At 40.5% G+C, this 26,232-nt stretch overlaps 1 long non-coding RNA gene across 3 annotated transcripts in view; it reads right to left on the reverse strand.

Annotated features, from left to right (window-relative positions):
- The window catches only part of LOC133213311 (uncharacterized), a 67,343-nt gene that overhangs the window by 23,812 nt on the left and 17,299 nt on the right, over positions 1 to 26,232 (reverse strand). Inside the window, exons 2-3 of one of the 3 annotated variants that reach the window (XR_009725774.1) lie at positions 15,837 to 15,960; positions 15,321 to 15,459 (exon numbers count right to left, since the gene is read on the reverse strand). This is a non-coding gene — a long non-coding RNA (uncharacterized LOC133213311). Of the gene's footprint in view, positions 1 to 15,320; positions 15,528 to 15,836; positions 15,961 to 26,232 lie in introns of those variants that run through there. The other 2 variants (XR_009725775.1, XR_009725776.1) reach the window with 2 other exon arrangements.

The following is a 26,232-nucleotide window of genomic DNA, read 5'->3' on the forward strand; positions in this document are numbered from 1 at the left end:
CCTTCCACTAGACCAGATCCAACCCAGCCTTGAACACTGCCAGGGATGGGGCAGCCATAGCTTCTCTGGGCACCCTGTGCCAGCACCTTAGCACCCTCACAAGGAAAAACTTCTGTCTAATGCCTCATGTCAACCTCTTTGGCAGGTTTAAGCCATTCCCCTTCTCCTGTTCCTACACGCCATTGTCCAAAGCCCCTCTCCAGCTTTCATGTAGTCCTTTTAGGCACTGGCAGCTGCTTTAAGTTCTTCCTGGAGCCTTCTCTTCTCCAGGCTGACCCAGCCCAGCTCTCTCAGCCTGGCTCCAGAGCAGAGCTGCTCCAGCCCTCGCAGCATCTGCATGGCCTCCTCTGGACTCACTTCAACAGCTCCACGTCCCTCTTGTGCTATTGCCCCAGAGCTAGATTAGGACTGCAGCGGGAGACTCCCCAGAGTGCAGCAGAGGAAAAGAATCCCTTCCCTGAACCTACTGCTCACGCTCTGGGGATGCGGCCCAGCACATGGGAGGGTCCTGAGCTGCAAGCACTATGGCCTGGCTATGTTCAGTTTCTCACTGACCAATACCCCCAGGTCCTTCTCCTCCGGGCTGCTCAATCCAGCCTATCACAGCATGTGTTTGTGCTGTGATTGCCCCAGCCCAAGTGCAGAACTTTGCCACTGCAGCTGGAGGGCTCTCTTGAAGCAACACCAACCAGCAGAGCACCTTCAGCAAGCAGAAGCGTGAACAAATGCATCTACCAGCTAAAATGAAGCTCAAGTTACGAGGCTTGCACCACAGCAAACCCAAATGAACAGGGCTCACCAAACCTCAGCAACACTGAAAGCTCACACCTTCAAATGTGCTCACACAGCACATTCACATACAAACCTTAGACCAGGTTGCTATGAGTATATCCTTTAAAAAGAGTTAACAGTTGCAGGAAAAGTTCCTTATAGAGATCTTCTTGAACATTTAGAACACATCAAAATTCACAGGAACTACAACTTCAAATCAAACAATCCTCACAAATAAAACACTGGCTCTAGAGGAGCCAGTAACTAGCAAAGAACTTCTTCAGCAATGCTTTGGGAATGTGAATGCTCTGCATTTTCTTTTGAAATGTAGAGCTGCCTAATTGAAATGCAGCTCATACAGCACCCAGGCTTGCTTCTGGATCACTAAGAAATGGGTCCAATTTGGAAATGTCAGGATCTGGTTAGCAATTCAAATGACCACACTGGTAATTACGGCTTTTCATGTTCCAGCATGTTGCACTGCATCAAAACTGACACAAATGCCTGGGTTTATAATATCACAGCATGGAAATAAATGTCCAAAATGATATGAAAATGTACTAGTAAGAGATTAATAACTGTTCTTCCAGGAAGAAAGATGGCTCTTTTCAACCAGTATATTTAAAAAAAAACCTTCTCTGATAGCATCTCTCCTTGAGGGAAACTGAATTATATTATCACTCATAAGCTATAATCATTTCTGTCAGCACCAGTCAGAATATTTGAAGGAAAAGAGGAGGAGAAACAGGGAAGGAGATGGGGGAAAAAAAATAGTGCAATCTTATAAATAAGTCCAGAGAGATCCTACTTAAAGGTTCCCCTCCAGCATTTTGTTCTCTCTCCCACCCAGCGGACTAGAACATATTTCAAGTGTTTTATTTTGATCATAAAATGGAGCAACTGTGTGGATAGGGAGCAATGCATCATGAGTGATGTGCTCAGCTCTCCAATCTTTGGTACCAATGTGTCATTTTGAAATATAAGCCTAAAGTAATATGCATAAAGGAAACTTTTTTTCTTCGGGGAAGGAGGAAGAAGAAAGGACTTTTGAAGCCTAATGTGCCCCCAGAAGTCTGTTTATGAAATAAAATAAATAAAGCAAGCAATGTCTTTCCTAGCTCTCTTGTGCAGCAGCCAAACCACACACCAGAGTCACTGAGCTGCCTTCTAACTATGGAGTGGTTTAAGCAGAGATCCACACTCGGTACTTCTGCAGAAAGTACTTGGGGTGGAGACACCACGTTAATCCTACAGTAGTTCATTTCCCTGCCTCAGGTACAAATTAAAAGTCTTCAAGGAATGCAAATTCCAGTACGGAGTTCAAAACTGTATCCTTACAGGAATATGGCTTTTACTATTGGAGGCACAAAAAACATAAAACCTCTCCCTACTTAAAGCCATGTAACTTAAATTTTGCAGGAACCACCACTTCATTTGGTTCATTATCTGCCACAATTTATTAGGTGCATCTTCACTTTTAAATGCATATATTTAATCAGCATTTTCTGTACCATCTCACATGCTCAGGAGGTTCAAATACACTGACACACACTAGTGACCTGATCAAACCTTTCAAACCATCGCTCTGTGGTTTGACTGGGCTATTGACTGCACTTCAGAGAGCTCTAAAGACATAATGAAATGAAAGGTATTTGCGTGCCGGGTGGAGACTGCAGCACAGTAAGCAAGCCCAGATGCCAGAGACTGCCCTGAGCTTCAAGCCCTCTGACACTAGACACTACATAAACTCTGGTATTGTCTTTTCCCTCAATCTTCTGAAAATGCCACATCTTAGAGTATTTTAAATCCAAGTTGTGTGTCATTGAAAAAATACCCAAATCCCAACCTCTTACTTACATTTAAAGAGAACACTACAAGAAATAAGAAAACAACACATACTAAAAGCATTCAAGACTATGTACTGTACAAAGCATCAATCAATTTAGAGCAGCAAGAGAAATTGGCTGCCTACCTTATTTCTCCTCAGCTAAGAGGTGTTAACACCCACTATCACCCCAAGAATGTTTCCCAACACTTTCAGAAGGGAGGTCAATTTTGCAGAGAACTCACTGTAAACTTTACAGCTTCTTCCAGTCTTTGCAGGAAGAAAACTACAGCCAAGACTGCAAGCTGAAGCTCCAGCCTAGCAAGGGACAGCATTATTGCTATACTCAGGCAATCTTTTCATACCATCTCAGCAAGAAAGCAATGGCTTGCTACAGTTTGACTTGAGTCACCATGAAAACTGAACCTTCTCTTTGCTTAAAGAAAGTCATAAAAATATACTAGCCAATGGCTACACAGGAAAGTCATGAACTACTGCTCCACCACGATCAATAAAACCTGTCCCAAAAGAACAAGATACTCATCCGTGTAAAAATCATACACACTCTGCAAACAAGCTGCTTCTGTCTCAAACTCAAGGCCTTATTCTACAGATGGACTATCTTAACATATTGATTGAAGACAAAATCCAAGGAACTCTGGTGAAGCAATGGGACTATGCAGCAGGCAGCACACTCAGCTGTCACAAGATTATTTAGAGTATTTCTTGTCTTTAGAGCATGGAAAGTAATAAAATAAAAATTGCAGAGCCATTTGGAATGCATTTCTGTTAGGAATGCTCTGGTGAGGAAAGGAGCTTATAAATTCATACTTGGACAATGAAGCAGTGCACAGAAGCTTACAAAGGATTACGAGATACCTACATGCTCTCTATTATTCTTGTACCTCTATTTTTAGATGTACAAGTAAAAATACTTAATCTCAGTTGTAAAAACATATTCTCAAAGTATTAAAAAGTAGATATTCTCCACCAGGTTAACTTAAAATAAAAACATCACAGTAATTTTTATTTATTTGCTTCTGTAGCAGTTCACTCAATAGAAGTGAACAGTTTGCTGCTGCAGCAAAGAAAGCCAAGAAGATGCTGGGGAATATTAACAAGGGCATCATCACCAGAAATAAAGGTGGCATTACCCTGCTGTACTCAGTGCTTGTCAGGCCACACCTGGACTTACGTGTTGAGTTTTGGTCTCTGCTCTGCAAAGAAGATGTGGACAGGCTGGAGAAGGTCCAGAGAAGGACCACAAAGATACTCAAAAAATAAAATTAAAAGTTGTAATTTGGAATAAAATATCTCCTTTAAATAAGTTAGTCTTGTCTAAGATAAAACCAAGTGAGAAATTCTAAGGCTGTTGGAGCAGAGACTTTACATCCCATCTCAGCACACCAAGGGCTCACAATGTGATCCAGGCTCCTAGGTGTGAGTTACAAACAGTAATAGTAGTAGTAATTACAAAATAAGGCAAATAGGCAGACTGGATTCCCAGTAGATGAACTTAGTCTAACAATTTGCAATGAACACGTTTGAAGTCAATTTCAAGTAATATGCTAACAAGAATTATGTGCATCTGTTTCATGCTCGCTGAGAATAATGCCATCAAAACTGAATTCAAATATTTCAAAGCTACAGAGAGCCTGAGCATGTCTTTGACTAATTAAAATTAACCACATTACTGAGGTTACAAGCTTACCCCTTTGGACATTAACAAGTTCTGGCTAAGGTCACTTCATCAAGAAAATAATGAATGTCTGTGTTCAAAAAGCATGAACAATACATTTTCTTAATTAATGCATTACTGATTGAGGGAGATTTATGGAGTTATCTGAATTTTGGAAGACCCACAATTGCACTTTTCAGTCATAATACTTGGGAGACATAACAATATGCAATAAAGCTTTTAAAAAAACAAGCCAACAATAGAACCTTGGCTGAATTATTAATAAGACTGAAGTAGTGTTTGATATGAAAATAACCAATTTTTACTGAAGAGTACCAATTAGCTTTCATTTTGCTTAAAATTCAAATTAATTGGAAAAATGTAGACTTCATTCTGGTTTGAATACCTATTACTGAGCCTGATGCATCTTCCAAGTTTCTTATGTAAATTATAGATATTCTTTTCCTAGGTCAAATGTCAAAGGGGAGCAGTGAATCATATCTGGTCTCTAGATATGTTCAAGGTACTGCAACAAATTACAAATTTTAGTCTTCCTTTTACCCTAATGTAACATGGGAAAATTAAGACCATGGTATAGAAAATATAGATGAAGATTTTCAGGCTGTGCAGAAAACCAGCTCAGCATAGTGATAATGGATTGCAATTCTGAACTTACCGGTACCGCTGCCATCACAGCCTGGCAGTGCTGGGAAAGCTTAGCCAGGGTGCACAGTTAGCATCAGCTTCCCTACACCAACAGTTCACCTTGTCGGTGCAACCTGGTTCCTATCAGGAGGGGCCTCTGGGTACCACTGCAACAGAAATAAACGTTTAGGTGAGAAACTGACAGTTTGAAAGACCATTATTTCTTTTGCAAAGCATGGAAATCCACGCTAAAGCATTCCCCATGAGATCCGTTCCTGTCTGAGCACAGATTTACTCACTGTGCTCCCACTGTCCCACACAACTACAGGCAATTTATGGGGTTTTTTTTTAGCATATTGGCACTAACAAATGCTGAAACCTACTAAATGAAAATAATCTTCTTATGTCGCAAAATAAAAACCCCCTCATTTCAGCAGGCACTGATCTGATTATTGTATGAATAAAGCTAATCAGTGTAATTACCCAGTTTAAAAGTGCATGCTGTGGACCCACAGATCATCACAGACAATATTTCTCTAGGTGCCAGCTGGTGTTCAGATTTGCTAAACCAGAGTTTTCTGTAAAGTTCTTTTTTTTTTTTAATACATTGGCTACAAATTATTCTTTCAAATTCAATTATATAAAAAGAATTGGAAGAAGTTTCCTACCATTTGCTTTCCAATCAGAACATTTCGTTAAAAGCTTGCAATTTGGAAAATGAAGCTCAGTAATTTCATGCCTTGTGGTGCTACATCAGCAAAGGGCTGCTTTTAGAAACCCAGAGTCCCACTTGATTGCCCTGAGAAAGCCCATCAGCAGTTTACTAGACTGCTACACACACCATGGATCCTATCTCCATCACTCAATATATTAGTATTAACTTGAGACTTCCAAAGGATTCTAACCACATAAATACTGTCCAGGTTTACAAAGTAAAAAATACTGAAAGTAACCCATGAGGTAGCCAGGAGCTTTATCTCATTAACCAGAAGCAGATCAGGATGTGCTACTGTTCCTTTTACAGAGGGAAGGGTCAGTGCAATAGCTTTTTCCTTTTATGCCCTGGGGCAGGCAAAATTTGATCTAAGACTAAACAGAAACTCATCTGGGAATTCCAGCTTTACCTTTACCCAGTTAATCAAGCTCTGCTCTGAAGCATCAATGACATTCTCTTGCATAGAGGCTCAGCAGCTCTGGGGTGAAAACCACTGACATTTCTGGCTTGGTATTCTGCCCTCAACAAATGCAGTTGATGCTCATGTATAGCCTCTTGGCTGCTGGCTTCCGAAGCCATCTGTCAGTATGGCACACCGCCTGCCTACTAGGTGATGTGCCAGCTTTACTACAGCAGAGATGCCAAGAAGAGGTGGTTTTAAATGCACAGCCAGCACATTGATTCACTGCCATCTTGTCTTAATGCCCTTCCTCCATCAGCTCAATGAAGGCAAGAGTAGCCATACAAGAAGAGTCCAGAAGTCCATCCAGAGTCCTCTGATTCCTGACACAGTTCATTAACACATGCCTTGAAACAAAATGAGAGCATCAAGAGCTGAGCAATTACAACATAACCTGCTCATCAAAAGCCTGGAAACATTTCTGCTGAAAACATACATATGGGCTTCTCTGTAGTAAGTGCTATAAACCCTGGAGTGAAACCTCTCATTTAAAAATGAAAATGCCTCAATGCTGTGTAGCAAATTAAAGCCACTCCAGGTATGACACGGTGCCTGTATATAGAGAGGGTTAACACATTTAATTTAAAACACAGTTGAAATTACTTCTCTGTGTTGTTTTCTATGCTTGCCTATCTCCACAATGACAAGAAGCTATTTTATTGCCTGAATATTATTAATAGGGATGTAAATACAGATAGTTCCTCTATAGCTTCATTCCCGGGAAGGTTAAAATACTGAAGAATGAATGCTAGTGCTCAATTCTCATGCCTGCCCCTGTGAGTCTTTACATGTCTCCCTCATCCTAATACAATACCCAGAAGAGAGAAGCCATCTGCAAGACTGCATACTTCATTGTATGTCATGGGTAGGGGACCCTGTCACCAGGGATTTCACACAGTCCATGGTGAGGAGGGTACACGCTGCCACAATTTCACCAGCCCATAGCAGAAGCCAGGTCCACTTGGTACCAAGGTAGATGAACATTCACGGGATGAGGAAGGCCTGTTGATCACTTCCCACTCATGTATAATGAATCAGTGGAGAATGTACACTGTCAGAACTGTACTGAGAGGACTTGCCCTTTCATGCCATTACTGCTGCTTGTGAGCAACCAGGTAGAGGTTGTTAACTCCTGTGTGCCTGCCCCACCTCAAAGCTATCTCGCAGACAGGCTCTATATTGCTGGCACAGGCAGAGCACGTACTAAAAATTAGCCTCAAAGCTAACAGCAGCAACAGAGGACAGATCAAATCACACAACATTAAAAAGCAAAGCTGATTGAGTTCCAATACACACATGGGGTTCCTCTGAGGAGGTAAGATCCAGCCAATGCATGTAAACAGGACTGACCTTTTATGACAAAAAAGGCATTTTTGTAAATACATTTCATTTCCCCTGCTATATGGCACACAAAGGTGCCAATTTTGAAACATCTGAACAGTGAGCACAAAACAAATGCTTTCCAGCCCTGAATTAGGAGTTCTGTCTTCTTTGGACAAAGCCCATTTGGAAAAATAAAACAAAACCAAACACCTCATCCATATTCTATTTAGACACCAGGAATGTCTTAGCTTTTCTCTACTTCCTTCATTATTTCATCTTTGCTCCTCTCTCTCGATCTTTCCTCCACCCCTCCCACCCTAATCTCCTGTCAGCTCCTAGATAACGTAAGGGCAGAATTCTCAAATACAGTCAGCTACATCTGTCAGGTCAGCTATAGCAAGCTCCCACACAGACCTGTCTGCTGCACCAGAGAGAGACACTGATCTAAGTCCACAAAGTCAGAAACACCAAGTAGTGTGTGTTCACTGAACTCCAGGAAACTTCAAGAGGAGTTACCACAAGGACAGAACAATGCTAGTTTCCACCAGCTGAGCCCATCTTCTTCTGATGGGAGGCGCTGGCACTTCAAATCAGAGGATTTCACATTAAATATCAGCCTACTCAGCATTTGTATTATTAGGTGTATTAGCAAACTATATGCACAAGGCAGATTCTTCTTGTTCCATACAGTAGTTGCTGTTATTTATGGATGTGTGTCAGCTCCTAGCTACATAGAACTGGCCATTATTAACTAAACCACTCCAATGTTTCAACAGAAAGGCACTTCCTTCCACAATTTATTTGTGAAAGATACAAGAGCTGTGAAGAATGCCTTCATATTTGCAGTTCTAGTCATGAAAAACACAGTTTTTCACCACAATTGCTTATGTTTTAGGGCAACAGGCCAAGCATACAAACTCACAGCAGCCTTTCTTTAACACCCTTGCACTTCCATAGTACCACCTACGCTCTCCCGCTCATGCAGCCGGATGCAGGCCTTCCATGAGATCACTTTCAAATGGCAGAAAAGGGATGGAGACAAGCCCTTATTGAGCAACCAGGTTGTTTCTCAAGGCAGAGCAGTAGCTCTCTTCACCCTCCTCTCCTGACTGCTGCATCACGGCAGACAGGAGAGGAAAGTCTCTGGGACTTTCCCGGAGTTCAACAGCCAACCCTGGCCTTGAGCAGGCCACTTAAAACCAGTGAGGGTCATCTAATGTGCAGCCAGGAGTAAACTGTGCTCAAGGCCTAAAATAAGGAAAGCAAAACATGGCTTTCTCCCCCCCCGCCTTGCTCCCAGTTCTTTGATGAGACCCACCCCTGAGAAGACCTAAGCCACAGGATCTTCACCTACTGCTTAAAAAGAGGCAGCAGAACTCAAATATGTTCCTCCCAGTGCTGCATGCTCAGGAAGAGGTCAGCATGCTCTCCAGGTCAGGACGTATTTTTCATTCAGTGGCTGTGTTGCTCAATTTGTGCAGTTTCCTGCAATAGCTGTATTTATCTCCCAGTTGAAAACTCGCTGCACATTATGCTAAATTCCTCCCATTCTTGCTATTTCTACACTATAATTACATTACAGATTTCATAAGCTAAAGCTGTGAAAAGCAACAAGCCTCTCTGTCTGAATGGGAGCAGATTACACTTGCTCAAAATTCTATAGAATTTGTTTATGTTTGTGTGGTTTACAACCCGTTGTGGGGAAAGAGGATTACTGTAACCACCATGTTTGTTTGGCTTTTAAAGTGCTTGTTTTTCCATCATGTAGCAGATAACATCTGTAGTCATCATGCCTTAGTACACTGAGCCTCTAAGACACATAATTATAGCTGAGACAGAGAGGATAAGGCTTGTTGTAATACCTCAGCTGATGCATTTCCCTGCAAATACAAGTCTCCAGTGCTATTGTTTCTTGCTCTACTTCGTTTCTCAAGTCCCAGAAAGACAATAAACTCCCACCACTTTCCTTTGAGAGCTTTCAAGTTTGCAGAAAACTCTTCTCCCTGCTCTCCCCCACCCTTCAAACACAGACATAAATACATAAATAAATAAAAGCAATAATACCTTCCTTCTTTTACATCCATAAGGAGAAGGGAGTATCCCTCTTCTAGGAAGCAATGGCAGAGTCCCAGGTCAGCACTGCAACCACAAAAACAACCCCAAGCGACAACAGAAGAAAGTCACACTGGTGCTGCAAAGCACACAAGTGTAAGTTACACAGAACTGCATGTCAGAGCCTGATACAATACTGACTGAACTTACAGGGCACAGAAGATGCCACCCTGCTATACAAAAGCAGATATTAATCCATTAACCACAGTGCAGGGAGAGGGGAAAAAAAAGTCATTCAATAGAATGTATAAAGCCTCCCTCTTCTAGAGGTTTAATAAAGCAATTATTGAAGTATGACCTAACCCCACTGCCTATCAAGAGGCAAGCAAGCCACTTCTAATTGAACACAAGCAATTGTACAAAGCTCTGCGTGCAAGAAGCTAGACAGGTCTTCAAATGTGACACTGGGCTGAACGGTGGAACAAGCCTTTCCTGGTAGAAGCAGAAAGGTCTCTTTATACCTCTCTCAAAATACAAATAAAATAAAATCAGAGAATATCCGTGGAAGTGAACTGCTCTGCTACTGGTCAGACCTGTCTGCCTTGTGCCATACTGCCCCTTCACATCCTATTTGCAACCTGAGTGCATTCTGCTGCAGATCCACAACAGAAAGGAGCCTAGTACACTGCACTCTGACAATGAGAGGGAGCAATTGTGGCTTCAACTCCTGTGGGGCCACAACCACGGCAAACTCATGCTAACAACCATACATTTTCAGCCAATTGTCTTCTGTCCTCTGTGCTTTTAAACACCTTTATTCTTACTTGTACTCCTCAGAAGTTAGAAAGGATGTTTTGCACCTTCCTAGATACAACTGATAACATGAAATATAATAAAAATACAATAAAATCTTCAATTTCCACTAGCATTAATGGAAGCAACCCAGGAGAAAACTCCATCACTGAGCATGGGAACCTGCTGCAGCTCCTACCTTTAATTCTCTTCATATTTTATTATGATGATTTGGATTTTGCAGTCTTTTCTCCCAAGAAATTCTTAATAAAAAGCTAGTGAAAATAGAGATTAATGTATAACACACAGAGAAAATGTTCCTTCTAAGTACTATCTCCAAAGACTACATTTTCACTTAGACACTTCATTCTTTCCTGTAGAGAACCTGAAAACTTTGACTAAATATATCCAGCTCCACTGGATACATTTGGGATTGGAAGTATCATTTCAGTAATCATAAAACCATTAATATATGAGAAGTGGTATTACACCAGTAATCCCATGCTGCCAGAAGTAATTGCACATTACTTAGCACATAGCCCCTGTAAGAGATGGCAACATTACTACACAAATTGCCTTCTTAAAAATAAAAATTAAGCTTTTATTCCTCCTTATAACAGCAAGAGTACAGGTCCTTGGTGCATTTTAAATGATTTAAAAATCAACTCAGATCTCAGAGTTTCAAAGGGCTTCAAGCTTGACTCAGCAGCTACGCAAAAGAAGTAGAATTTTAGCAGCTATAACTACAATTAACTTCGTTAAAAGAAATGCATGTGCTCGCAAAAAGCTAGTATCCATTTGAGGATAGCATCAGTCCAGCTACCTGCAACACCAAGCAATGGTCAAAAAGGCCAAAATCGAGAGCAATCTATTGTCCTAAAGTATCTCCTACAAATGTCATCCCAAACTCAATTCTGCACATAGAAATAGCAGCACTGAAAAAACAAACAAGGCAACCAAAGATGAATGCTCAGGATGAGACAAGCTTGCTGTCTAGAGAAAATTAAAGAAGGGATATGACCATTAGGATTGAAGGTCAGGTAAAGCTATAACCACCTCTGAATATCACCAAAGGCAGCATATTTGCAGTTCACAGCTAACATTTAAGGTGTTTTGTGGGCAAAGGCAAATTATGAAGTACATGTCCAGAGAACATTTCCTCCCAGATTTAGGGCTGCTCCATTCAAGATAGCTGCTGCTGGACATAAGTCAAGTATGAAAGTAAGTATCTTAGTTTTTATCACTGCCATTTTCTCAAGTCACTTCAAAACCACTTTTCCAGACCACCCAAATGTCAATCAGCACATAAATACAGAAGTTCTTCAGTCAACTGACAGCCTCTTCTGCTAGAAAAAAAAATAAAATAACAACTTCTTTCTGTAGCAGTCACTATTTTCAACATCAAAACCCTGTGAGAAGGAAATGACATCTCTGTTTAACAGAACAAACTAAGGTGATGTGGGGTGGAAAAAACCATTAACCAGAAAAGCCACAATGTGAAGGTATGAAAATGGATTTCAGGTGCTAGCTTGCATTTTAAAAAACATTAAATCATGACGATGCTCAAGATTGGAAAAAGTTGCAATTCTCTTATTCTTTCAGCTACAACAATACTTGGAAGTTGGCACAGTTTTTTTTCAAGACTTTGGTCTAAAAATTATACTAAAAATAGACTTTTCTGCTACTGCTACAGCTTTTTATCCACATAAATATCCTTCCTAACATTACCTCAATTTAAAATACATCCCTCTAACTGGCTTTGCTCCAAAAATGATGGCTAAAAACTCATTAGGAATTCTGAATTAGTGTGACAGGGATTAACACCTACAGATGATGAAAATGAATTTGTTTATTCTGTGAGACAGGTCGCGCACTGACTTTATAAATTTAAAGGAAATGTTCTAATTTAGATGACAGAAGTAGGAAAACCTATCCAAGCAGAAATTACCAGCTGAGGATCTTAAAATCCCTTACTGTCTCTGCCATGGCCGCTCTCCAATTGCCTGCCAGTTTAGTTTCTTATTTTACCCAGTCCAGTGTCCAAAGATGGGTTTTGGGTTGGTGGCTTTGGGTCCCTATCCTCTGAACATCAGGAGCAAAACTGAGAGTCCTAGAGCACATACACACACACAGGCAGACTGTAAGGAAGTCACCAGCACATGGCGAAGCACAGAAATAATAAATGACACATCAAAGAGGTTCCCAGCTGTAGAAGATTCTCCTTTTTAATTCATCAGCTCATTCAACTGCCACATTACTTCGTCACAGTTCCTATTCAATACAAAGTAATCACAAGTGTTTTACTGGACTAAATATGGACTAATTTGTAGCAATTTGATCCAGAAGACAATAATAAAGGCCTTGATATAGCCTATTCTGTTTATTAGAAAGCACTTTTATGATACAAGTGAAGTTTCTTGACTTTCAGTAATTCACCATTTGGTCCTAATGTACTTAAATGGAAATAATCCTCAGAGGTTTCAAAAAGCCTAAAATAGAGAAACATCTGCTAGAATTTAGGTGCAGCTGTTTAGGGAAGAGGTCCAATGCTGGAAGAGACAGTATTTAAAGCTCCTTCTGCAATCAATAAAAACTCTATTAGAAATGTCATGGAGCAGGGGGAAGAATTTGCTCGGGTTCAAAGTGGGTTTTTATTTAAACACTGACATCTTTTGCTTATCAAACTTGGAGAGATTTTTTCATTTAGTGTCACACAGGTGTTTGAGCCCAAGTCCAAAACCAGGCCATAACTCACTGCTTTTCCAAAGCAGTCAGAGTTGTTTCAATTGTAAGAATAAAGATCCCCAAACCAGTTTAATTTTGGGTACAGTATGCCTGCTGTATTTCCTGCACTTCAGTGGTGAACAAAACTCTGTGTTAAGCCTCTTACCAGCTTTAGACTCTTTTTAACAAGTCTATACAGATCTGTGTGCAAAGCATGTTACATGGCATCGCTACATTCTTTTCCTTTTGGGGGAAAACATGAATGATATTTACATATGAGACCAACCCATACGGCAGGAGCATAATTCTGTGCCAGTGGAGTGTCAATGTGGACTATTACAATCCTTAGCCACAGTGCTGTCCCTCTTGGTTGTGGATTTAAGGTTTTAACTGAAATGGACAGACAAATTCCAGTTTTTCAGCAATAGCATCACTCACCACACCTGTACCATGCAGGTAACATTCCTATTGGAAAGGACATGGACTGTCACAATGAGAATGTTCTGTTTGTTACTATACCCCACAGCAATCTGAGCATACCAGAAAACCCCAGTGAAAATCTGTGAGATGCAAACATGAAGCTTACATCTGCCTGTCTTACGCTATCTAGTGTCTTTGTATACAAAGCATGTAATGAACTACCTTATATAAACTGGAGAATAGAGTTAAATGGTTGATTTAACAAAGGAAAACAAAATAGTAAGAGGTATTACACCCTCTGCCAGTCACCCAAATCAGTGATTACAGCAAAATTAAGGAGACTGGCACATTTCAGACACTATAACCTCAGTATTTCTTATACAGTTCGTACAGCTTCCAGCACTTCCTCAGTATCATTTAAATAAAGATAGTAATGCACTAGCACTGTGTTTTTAGGAACACAGTAAAACTAAAATTCCTTTCTGTTTCTGCTGCAAGAGGAAACAGAAGGATTAGAAATGTAATTCACAATATAATATTGGTACACAGAACCACCACCTACCCAAAAGATTTAGGTGGTTCTTGTTTCATGATCACTTTTGGGTTTGATACCTTAGTTGATTGCATCACATCAACACCAGAACCATCAGCTCAAAAAAAAAAAAGAAACAAACCACAAATCATGTTTAAATGCTTTCATCCTTCTCAGTTAGAAAACTGTATTTGTGCGCAAGACTACTGACAGTCTGTACAGTAAACAATGTGTAACACAGTAAACTGCAAGCTAGCTGTACAGAAAGTTTCTGAGCTGACAGTGATTACGTATTTTCTGATCAGGTCCTGTGTCTTCACTCACGGAGCCACAGACACAGCAGTGTTCCATTTTCTCTGGATATGAGTTAGAAGCTATTTGCAATATTAAGAAATAATTGCATCACCTTCCTGTATTGCAGGAAAATGTTGACATAAAGTGTTAAGTGCATTTTGGGAACACAGATGTACTTCTTACTGATCCTTCGTGAAGAATCTGTGCTTACTATCAGACCTTCTCGAAGAAGCTGTTCAAGCATTACAGTGAAAGTGCAAACTCAGCTCTGAAACATGTTCCCTCCCACAGAGGAGACCAAAACCAAGAACAAATCCCATGCGCCGAGCTTTTACAGAACTTCATAGAATCCCAGACTAGTTTGGGTTGGAAGGAACATTAAAGCTCATCCAGTTCCAACCCTCTGCAATGGGGTAGGGACACCTCCCACTAGACCAGGTTGCTCCAAGCCCTGTCCAACCTCACCTTGAACACAGGAACACTCGAACATTAACCTGAACACTAGAAGTGTTCAAGATCTTCAAAACTTATTAGTGTTTTCCTCACATCAAAAACAGTTCCTTTGATCACAATACAATTTCCCAAAAGATAAAATGTTTGTCAAAGATCCATAGATACCAATACCTTTTGCTTTACATAGCCACCTGAAACACAGAACTTCTGGACTGGGTATGGGGAAAAACAAGAGTTTTCTCATCTCAAGACCTACGTTTTCAGGCCAGGGATGTTACAAAACTGAACTACAGACAGCTCTCCCCCCAAACACCCATTTTCCTTTTACCACAAAAGCTTCTTGAGCAGGTAGGATAGATACATGAACAGAACAACTTCGGCTATGAGGAACAACTTAAGTAGATGAGAATTTCTCCAGTAGGAAAGGAGATGGAGGGTGGGAAATTTGAAGTCACATGAAGCATAAATGTGACCCTTCAGTCAGCACCTATGGAAGAGCTAGGGAGCATCAAGTGAAACTCAGGGGAAGCGCTAAACACAACACAGAAATAGAAATTCACATATAATTTACCTTTGGAACATCCTGTACAAGGCCATATGGGTGCACATAGTTCATTGTGAGTGGGAACTCGTAAGTTCAAAACCCAAGTAGATAAATCCACGTGGTTCAGAAAGGTTTCAAGCCACAGACAGCTAAGAAACACAGTTCTGAAGAACATCTCTATGTGCTTGCCCTGTTCCTATCTTCAACCCACGTATCTATCACTGCCCTGCACTGGAGACAAAGCACAGGCTCAAGGGACCTTTCATCTCTTCTAGTACAGTTCCTTACCGATGTTTCTCCTTCAGGGAAAACAAATGTAAACTGCAGAGAGAATGATGATATTCTGGATAAAATCTGCATTCCTTAGCTGACTTTTCAGATTAACAGCAAGGGACTGAGCCAACAATTTTATTTTTATTTTTTAATTAGATGGGTCATAAACAAATGGCTTGTCACAGTTCACCTATTGCTGCACAGTGCATGTCTGTAAGCGCAAACACTACCCACAATATCCAAGTGAATCTAAAAGACTTTTATGGATATTCTACTCTCAAAGGATGTTGGATGAGATCAATGGACGCCAACTGAGATCATTATGTATGACTTACCTTGCCCATTTCCTTCCCTTTCTGCCTTTGAGGCTCTTTTAGTGCACTGAATGTCTTTCTGGGGAATTTCATTTAATATCTTGGCAGCATACTCAATTCCTCCTGTCAGATCCTTGAGGCAGTCCTATAAATAAAGGGCAGAATGCTTTATTACTAGAGTCAGCAAAAGAATTGTGCACAATGATGTCCTTACTCATACCACAACGTTATTAAAATATGCATACTGTTTCTGTGGTTCAGAGACAGAGAGTCAAGCAATTGTAACTTAATGGCTTCAGTTCTCTCTTCTCCCAGATAAATGTAGAACACTTTGTATTTTGAATCCTGCTCCACAAGAGCTGCCATCTCTGCCTCCTTCTGTTCACTCACACAGGCCCACACCTCACTGCTCTTGCATGAGCAGAAACTGCATTTGTGTTCAATACTGGTATGTGATTAGTATCAACTGTAAACTGTGCACTTCAAGGTTTAGCAAAGGGCAGCCTGCTAGGTCAGACAGTGCTATGTTAAGGTCAGGGCTCACGGCTCCCATTCGATCTTTGCATTTCCAGTGCACTGGCATGCAAGTCTCATAGGGTCCCGATTCCTCACCCACCCAAACATCTACAGCCTGTTGCTGCGGAACAGCAGCTTCAAAGCATTGATCCAAAGTAAAATAGGAAGCAGGTTGTTGCTAAATGTCCTAATTTAAAACTAGCCTGCTTCAAAAAGACTTCAAAGCACTTGCTAGTGTTATAGAACAATCCATCCAGAGATGACTTACACATTGTAGCCAGACCCCTGATTTTATCATGATGCTCATCAATCTGTGTGCACTATACCCATGGACCTACATGACAAGGAAGAACTTAAGTATTTACACAATGAGGCCATGAAAACAGAGTATTAGTATGACTTCCACTTGAGTCCACCTCCAGCAGTACAGCTACCACCCATATATTACTGCAAATATAACAAATAAAACTTCTTTCTCAATTCCAATATTAGAGTACATTTCCTCTTTTATTAAGATGCTTATGTAAGGAAGAACAAAGGTGCCAAGTAGTAAAAACATTGCTGGTCTTAGCTGCAGATCAGGGTGACTCCTTATTCACCACTTACACAGCAAAACTCGTTCTGTCCAGATCAGTCCTTGACTTCGTATATACCACAAACCCCAAATCCTGAATTTTTAACAGTAGGTTTCCAGGAGGACTTCAGTTTAAACCAAAGTTCATTAAGGTGTCAAAATACAGCTCAAACAGACTTCACTTACACACAGTTTTTGTCACACAGAGCCAAGGGGAACACTCACAGTAATAAGCATTATGACCAGTAACATGAGTTCATCCATACTAATACCAGAATCAAAAGTGTTGGTGATTATTTCAGTAATGGAAAGAGCAGCTGCCATCTATTAACACAAATCCAAATGTGGGGAAAGGCACCATTACATATGGTCTCTAATTATGACAAGCCACACAGTAAACCTGCATGAAGTGACATCAGTATTTGAACGGCAACCAGATCATCTCTCTTATGTAGCTCTGTGGGAAAAGAAGAATGAACTGTACACTCCAGAGCAAAAAAGAAAGAAGATTTTTTTTCACTGGACTATGTGTTTATGGCACATGGAAACCGATTTCCATTTATCTTGACAACAGCTACAGAAAGAGTGTCTGAGGTCTCAAGTAAAAAGGTTCTTAAATGACTTCTTTAGATCTGTCTGGAAAGTCAAAACAGTAACAGACACATCAAAATAAATTATGCACCAGATTCATTTTAGCAACTGACTAATGTAAATATTAAACATGAAAAAGTAGGATGCTCACAGTTCTGGGTTTTTTCTTATATACACACAATTTGTACAGATACACACATATATATGGCTTCATACTGAAGAATTAAAGCAGCAGTGTGGGGTGGGCTGCCTTTCAGACATGTTAAAAAAAAAGAAAGAAAAACCCTTTAAAATCATATGCATGTGTTTTTCAACACAAGCATGTGATAAAGTTCCTCTCTGCCTTTGGAACAGGTATCAATGTCAAACTTGGGCTGGAATGTCATTACTGCTGGCAGGGCACTACTGTGAGGACACTCATGTATGCAGTGGTCCCACTGACACCATCAGGTGTTGTTTATGCATGATCCTAGCCTAGACATCAAGGCAAAACAGAAGGAGCCAGCAGGGAATAGACCACAGAAGAAGGCATTAAGGAGAGAAGGATTAACTACAGAAACAAACAAAAATGAAAACGGTTTTTCCCCTTCTCTCTCAAAGGGGAAGTTAAACGCAAAACTGACATTAAAGAGTTGATATTTAGGACTTAAACACACTTTAAGAAAGACAAAAGTAGACACAATTTAGTATATTAATCATACTCGGACTCTCAAAAAAAATCTTAACCCCTGTGTTTAAGCCAAATTTTGCTGTATTCTGCTAAAACTGGGCCCTTTTTGCAAGAGAAAGCCAACAGAAAAACATGCACTAAACTACTTCCCATTGTTTATAATTAGTTCACCTGTACATTACTTCTACTATCAAAATCTGTATCCCCTTTTGATGTGAACCACAGAGCACGTTTAAGGAAAAAAGTAATCACTTCAGAAGACAGTTATCTCTGACACTGTTCTCAGAAAGCATTCAAGTACACCCCTAGAGGCTTATTCCTCCACTGCACAAAGCAGCTAAACCCATAGTGCTGAAAGTCTGCTTTTTGGACTAGATGTATCAACACGCAAAGTAGTTGCGCTGCTGGGGAACTACTCTGTGTTTCAGGAGATCTGGATTCCAACTTCTTGTTTTCCCTAGACTTGCTCTCCCAAGGGAGCTGTAAACATCCTTCACATCCTTCACTCTTAGGTAAAACACTGCAATACATTAATGTGACTAACTTTCCCTTGCCAAAACCACATTAACCTTAAATAATTATGATACACATTGACAAACGTAAGAGGCAAAACCAGCCTCAGTGCAGGGCACAGACTCACTGGACTCAAACTAGATAAAGTACTATCAGCCTCAGATCTGACCTTAGATCCAGACAACAACTGGTAAAACAGTGCTGTCCTGGGACAATTTCCACTCCCCCTTTATACAATTCACAAGAGTCCTCATTAAAGAGATGAAGGGGCATTAAATGAAGGCAGAAATTATATCTAATTTTAAATATGCACCATTTTAACAGAACCTTGTAATCTGCTCAGGTGCATTACACTTGTGATTTTCTTAATGTTTCTTTAATGATTTTGGAAGGTAATTCTCTGCTGAATTGCAAACCAGTTTTGTTCAGACACATTCAAGTTTTCCCACAGTGAAGTAAGCAAGTTATCAAGAGAACTAATTAGCCTGACCTTCTGTTGGCCTAGTAATGAGAAATGCATCAAACAGGTCTCTCTTTTCATGTCTGAGCCTGTCAATTAAAGCTTAGGTTTTCTATTCATTGCCTTGTCCTCTGGAAGGTTTACCACCAGCACAGCTGATAGAAGCAAAGCCCAGCCACTCACCTCTGCACGCTTACAGGTAATAGCTTTGCATTTCCTTCAGTGGAGGAAAACGACCATAAATGAAACTTCCTTTGCAGAAGCCAAATAAAATCCTTATGAATTCAGAGCTCCTCAGGCAAATTAAAAGCTACAGACTCAGACACGAATGGATCCTACAGGCAAGAACCACTCGCAAAAGGCTAACCATATCCTGATTTATTAGGAATTTCAGGAATTGCTACACTTGAATAAACTATAGGTCCTGATTTCTCTAGCACTCTAACAGCACATTTTATCAAATATAAGCCCTTAGCTCATACATTCAGCTTCCTTTACAAACAAAGAAAGTCAGAAAATAAACCATCAAAGGCAAAGACCTGAGAACTAACAGGAGCAGGGACTCTGATGCAAATTATCCCTCGTGTTACTCAAGCAAGACTGTAACCGTCAAGGTTACAATGGAGTGACAGGGAAAAAACTGAGGAAGGTTATTCTGGAGAGTGTTACCTGCCCTTTTTCTAAGATAACTGAAAACTCACATAAATTAAATGCCAGCAGGCTTTTTGCAAGACCCCAGTATGGCCACAAAAAAAATGGATTTTAATACAAGGCCTTAGCCATCCATTCCACAGCCTTACATTCATAGGATCTTCCATGAATACTTCTTACAAACAAAACAAACAACATTGGGTTCTTCTGCTTAAGGGAACTTCTGGGTCTCTTGGATTCAAAATTCTCCTCCCATTTAATACCAGGTATTCAAAACACTGCAGTTTTGCAGCCCTGATGAGTCCCTCAGAAGTGTTCAGCTTAACTTAATGAAGCCAAGGATCAGCTTTTCAAAAAGACTTATTTCTAGCAACACAGAGCATCACAGATACTCACCAATTTTCACCACTGCCATCCATCACTGTGAATGAGGCTCTCAAAGCTTACTGTAGCTCCACAGAGACAGTCAGTACATCCAAGTGGTGTTCACAGCAAGCCTCACACTGAGCTCCATGCTATCTAAATTGCCATCTAAATGGCCACTTTCAGGAGTGTATCTTGCTTCTCCTGCAGGAGTCCACCTTTCTCTCAGAGCTCACACACCTTACAACATCTTTGTGAACTGTCCACTTGAAGATCTTTCTACTGAAAAGCAGACAGCTACCACCCTTCCCTCTGAAACACAGCTGACTTGGGATATAGTGACATTCCTCTTTCACCCAATGCCCTAGCAGTGACAAAATGTGGCCAAGATGTAGGAAGTCCAACTTGGTTTCCTCCTCTGCTGGCAGAAAGTTCAAGTTTCAAGCACCTTCCACAGCCCTACTAGCCAGGAAACCTCAGAGCCTGGCAAACTGCAATCAGACCTGGGCAGGAGATGAGGCAAATTTACGCTGGAAGCAGGCAGATAGGGGAAATGAATGTTGAGTTTTCCGTGTGCAGGAAACTGCCCTAAATGCTATACATAAGAGTGTACCGCCATCTTTTCATTCAGGCATTTGTTTTCTCAGTCATATCTCAATACAACCATCATCAAATCTGTTAATTCAAATTCCTTGTTCTCTCAATTTTCAGAAGAACAGGCTCCATCATTTGCTCTCTAGGGCAACATGCCACCTAAGAGCTAATGCTGACTCCTCGGGGTCCGCAGCAGAGCATACTACAAAGTCACAAAAAGCAACCCTAAATCCTTAAACCTTTTGGGGTTTTTTTGCTCATGTTAAAATATGAAACCTAAAAGACTACTCGAAAGTAGTCCTTTAACCCATTCTTAAAAAAGAGTCACTAGATGGGCAAAACAGAACACTTCAGAATGTTCTTGGTTTATCATGACAAAGCAGTATTTTAGAGAAATATGTTACAAGAGCACCTATCAGCACAATGCAGTTTCCTCGCATGTCGATATTATCCATGTCACCTATTGAGAGCAGAGACCCAGGACAGCTGGTCAGCATGCTGGTAACCCAACATACAGTTGATGGGCAATTACACCCACTGGTAGCGTGCAAGTTGACATGAGAAAGACCAAGGGAAAGTTTGCCTTTCAACACTACCCACCCATTTTAAACTAGAAACTACTTCACAGTATTTATATGATGAAGGAAAGAAACAAAATACAAACTGGAAACAACTTAAAGATTATAGTACCCATAACGTTAGCTGCATAATCAAATGGCAAAACTAACTCATTTATTACATCAGTATTTCTTTCTTAGTGCCATAAATTCAGCGCATTTTTTTGGCAGTTCTCCCTAGCTAGGAACAATTCTTTTATTCATGAACCCACTCATTTTAAGGGCTGAGTCTTTAGAGCCCATTAGAAAAACATCATCAACACATTTTGCTTTTTTAATGCAAGGAAAGAAACGTTATGCAAGCTGCTGTACCCATTTTTCAAAATAAATCTGTTCTTCTCTCCCACAGTTATATATCAGTACATAAAACATTCATTTCAGCAGAGTTACTTCTGATTTACATGGCTATGGAAGGAGAGTCACAAACCCATAGCATACGTAAAGATATTTCTGTAGTGTCTCCTTGTGTTGCTGAGTCAGCACGCATCTAACCTAGGACAGCAGAAGAATGTAAAGTGCTATTACGCTGCAAATAGAAAACGTGCCTTGCTTCCTACCCTAAGGATTATTCTTCATATTGCCACAGTGCCCACAGAGCAAGACCCCACATGCTACCTGCTGTACATAGCTCAAGACAGAATATTTGCTGAATATTTATCTATTATTATCTATTATCTATTATTATTTATTTATTATCTATTATTTATCTATTATTGCTAAATAGATAACTGCAAAACTAGAGCTAGGAAGCAGAGACAGAAACCTCCACCAGGGCTTCCACAAGGTCTCCCTGAGCACAACAGGCATAACTACTGCTGAGGGCCACAGCACATTATTTTCTCTCCACTTGGACTCCCTCTGAACAGGACAGCACTTTCCAGTACAGCTCGGTATTGTTCTTCTGAACAACAAAGCAGATACAGCCTATATTTTTTTATTATGATACATTAAAACATCTCATCTATTCATCTTTTCAGAAATCTGGGGGGAAATGGCCTTAATGAAAATACTTCTTTAGCTTTGGAAGTGCAGACATATCAATACCTGCTGGTATCTTAGCTCTTCTTTAAATGATAAACAGGGAAGGGTGATGAAAATCAAAGACACATCCTTCCTTGACTTTATACCAACCAAAATTTATTATCACTATTTGTTCCTGACTTATATGTCTTCACAGAAAAAAAAAAAAAAGCAACAAAAAACACAAGGATGAATAATTCAGTTCTCATTTCACACTAACAGCACATTAGTTTATTTATCAATTAGTCACAGATGAAAACCAGAAGAAAAATATTCCTTAGCACTCTCAGTGCAAAGATCCTAACCCAAAATAAAACAGTTCTCAGACACCTCAGAGGCTACATATTTTAATAGATGCCATCATTTTGCCAGCAGCTTAGCATCAAATGTGGCACTTCCATCCATACTATCCCTTCAACATAGCAGCACAAACCAATTTCTGTATTTCTACCTCCAACAGTAGTTATCCTCCCAGCTCTTCCTCTATCCCTCTTTATTGTGCAGGCAGAGTATAGCTTGTCTTGCATAAAGCCAGGAGCAAAGTGAGTGTGGAAACTTAGTTGGCTTAGCTAGAACACCAAAAGCACAGGCTATTTAAAAAACACACCTTCCCTTCAAGTCTAGCAAGTATGTATCTTCAGGGCACTGGCAACCTATCTTTTGCTGTACTCTTTTTTTACAACAGCTTTTTCATGGCTCAGTGGCTGTATTAAACACACATACTTGGATTAGGAGGTCACACACTCCACTTCATGAGATGTTGGACTTGGTGACTTGCGTTCAAGCTGGATATTTGACCAGCACTCTGCTCAAATCCCTTGCTTACTTGGACATCCCAGTTCTTTAGTGGCAGAGGGGCTTCCCTGGGTCCATTCCATGCAGTGCTCAGAGCAATGAATGTCAAAGTTCCACTGGAATCTCAAAGTACCAGTGTCACATAAATAAACTAAAGTTCAAGCTCGGAACAACTGACTAAACAATGAGTTTTACATAGCAGTTTGTAGCTCAGAGACTGCCTTTCCTAATACACTCAGCTGACACATAAAACAATTCAGCTTTGTGTTTCACAACTTTTATACATATTCTTGCATACCCCTCACCCCAAAGCAGGTACATCATATGAGTCAGTTAAACCCAACTGACACACAGGTCTCAAAGCCAGATGACTGTAACCTCTTCCATTTGTGCAGTAGTGACATACCTGATATCTTCCACTGTGTTTTTTCCTCTACTAGGGGAAGGGGAACCAAAATGAAATCTCTGCTAGAGCTGATCGTTATAAACACTAGCTGAACAGATACATGAGAGTAATTCACACCTCTGGCTACCTTCTGATTCCCATCACAGGAAGCAGGTCTGACTTTCTCCACCTCTGATGCCAGAAGCCCAACAGACACCGGTACTACAGCTCCAAAGCAGGAAATACCCAACAAAGTTAATTCCAAAGCTTACCAAAATCATTGCTGCATGGTTCTTTTTCCCATTTTGCTTCCTGACTTGGCCAAAGAATATTTTTGCATTATCGCCATGCCTGAATTATGTTTACATACATGTACAACAGAAACCCATGTTCCCCTTTTGTAATTAGGAACTGTGCAGCCACCTGCCAGACTGTCTATGTTCCAGCAACTCAGCATGTACTTGTACAACCAAGGTACAGAAATCAGTGGAATGCTGCACAGGGCAACAAACTGCACTAAGTATCTTACAGGGAGGCAGTCTGTTAACTTTAGGATAGAAGACTCCATATGCAACTCAAAAACTAATACCTAGAGGCAGAGAAGAGATGAAGAGACAGGCAATGCTCTTCTTTCTTGGCATTTTCTAAACTTGTTTTCTACCTTGTTTTACCTAGGATATAACATCTTTTAAAAGGTATTTTTCATTCCTTGAGCACTTGTGACTGTATTATCACTCTTTTGGGGTGCTTCCATTCAAATTTTATCAATAATAAACAGTGACACCAAATACAATTTTCCAAAGCAATCCTTGATATGGAAGTGCTCAGCAAGAAGATCATTCAAGGGGTTTTATTTTCAGCACACCTGGTGGGGGGGGGGGGGAATAAAAAAAATCAGACCCCCTCATAAATGTATTCAAAAAGTCCAAGAAATCACTGTCCTGAAGGCAGACTTGCATATTATGTCTACCAATGCATCACTGAAACATCAGTGAGACCACCTGTGTGCTTAACCGGGCATTCTGTGATTTGGGGCAAGAGCCAGAACTGCTTGAAACCACCTCACTCCCACCAATATTAATGAAACCCCAGGAAATGAAGAGGGTTTGAGCACCTCAACAGCAGGTGAACTCTGGCCTCAATTCCAGTTTTGCACAGATGAAGGTGGCAGCCTGTGCAAGTCTGTCTTAATCAGATTTATAGTTTGGGGTTTTTTTAAGAATACTGGCTATTTTCACCATATACAAGCACATACCAATTTTCTATTCGGGGACATCAAAGGGAGCAAGCACGAGCTGAACTCACAGCTTCCCAGTCTCCAGTATGACACTTGTATTTTCCCACATCTTGCGTATTTGTTCCCACTAGCTCCCAAGCCAAACAAACACAGCAATTCCATTGGAAATTGTTTCAGAGCTTTCAGAGCAAAATGGCCATAAGCAAAAGCCACACACCAGTACTAACTTGCAACATCTGGTTCTGAACAGCACCACTGACAAAAAACCTACAGATTCATTCTGTTGGAAAGGACATTTCACAAATACGTATCCACTATACCCCTCCAACTACTGCATCTTCGTAGGATGGATCTGATCAGCCCTGGAGCCAACTGTCCTCTGACACCCATTTTCATTTTGCACCTTCTTATTGATCCATTCAAAGGCTGAGTTCCTTCTATAGATGAAAATGGCCTTGCTTTTCTGGCTGAAGAACAGATAGCCTATTTAAGACATTAACAGAAAAACTTCAATTCAACTATTATATGCAAACACTTTGCCTCCACAAAACCATCCTAAGGCCATAGATTGCCCCAACATTCATTTTCTTTCTACTACTTCAAACTAGTCAAGTCAGAGGGTGCAAAGCAAATTTTAATGTGGCAAGCAACAACATACAAAGCCTGAAGAAGAGAGCAGGACAAGACAGATTGCATGCTTACAAGTAGAACAAACAGCTACTTACAATACCTCCTGTACAATAACTGCACCCACAGTGCATTTGACTCAAAAAAGGGAACCTGCAACAACTGCCAGTCACATACACATTCCCATAAGTAACTGCTGTTTCCCAGTGAAGCTTCAACAACTTTCAGGGCTGGCTTACAAGCTTCTAGCATCTCCTTCCTTAGCTAAGGCAAACCATAACCCAATAGCATTTCGGCTTTTCCATGTGGATTCAATCATTTCCCCTCACCACCAGTATTTCTAAGATCTTTAGAAAAAAAAAAAGAAACTGAATTGGAAAAGAAGAATTGTTTACAGAAAAGAGGTAGGTCTGTATATAGCATCACTGAAAATGCTTGGATTATGCATGGTCTGTAAATGATGTGCCACTCCAAGACTGTATGTAATAAAGTACATGCACAACAAAAGCTAAAGCTCTCTCCTGCGATAACATTCAAGAAGGCTCTCACCTACTCTTTAATAAAAACATCTAAGGAGGCACTGAAGGTTATCAGCACCTCATCCAGCACACATGAGGACTCAGTCTGTTTCCTTAGATAAACCTTAAAGGACTGCCAGTATTCGCAGTGTCACCACAGGCAATGGAAAGTTCACAGGGTTTTAAAAGACAGCCATGCAAGCAGGACATCAGCTACAGGATGTCGTTAAAATTCGAGTAATAAGCTCCAGGAAGATGACAAGCTCAGAAGGTATTAAGATGACAG

The sequence above is a fragment of the Neopsephotus bourkii genome, unplaced genomic scaffold, assembly GCF_033783945.1.
Source record: "Neopsephotus bourkii isolate Nb327-2 ecotype Australia unplaced genomic scaffold, CSIRO-AGI_Nbou_v1 NB_804, whole genome shotgun sequence".
Taxonomy (NCBI): Eukaryota; Metazoa; Chordata; class Aves; order Psittaciformes; family Psittacidae; genus Neopsephotus; species Neopsephotus bourkii.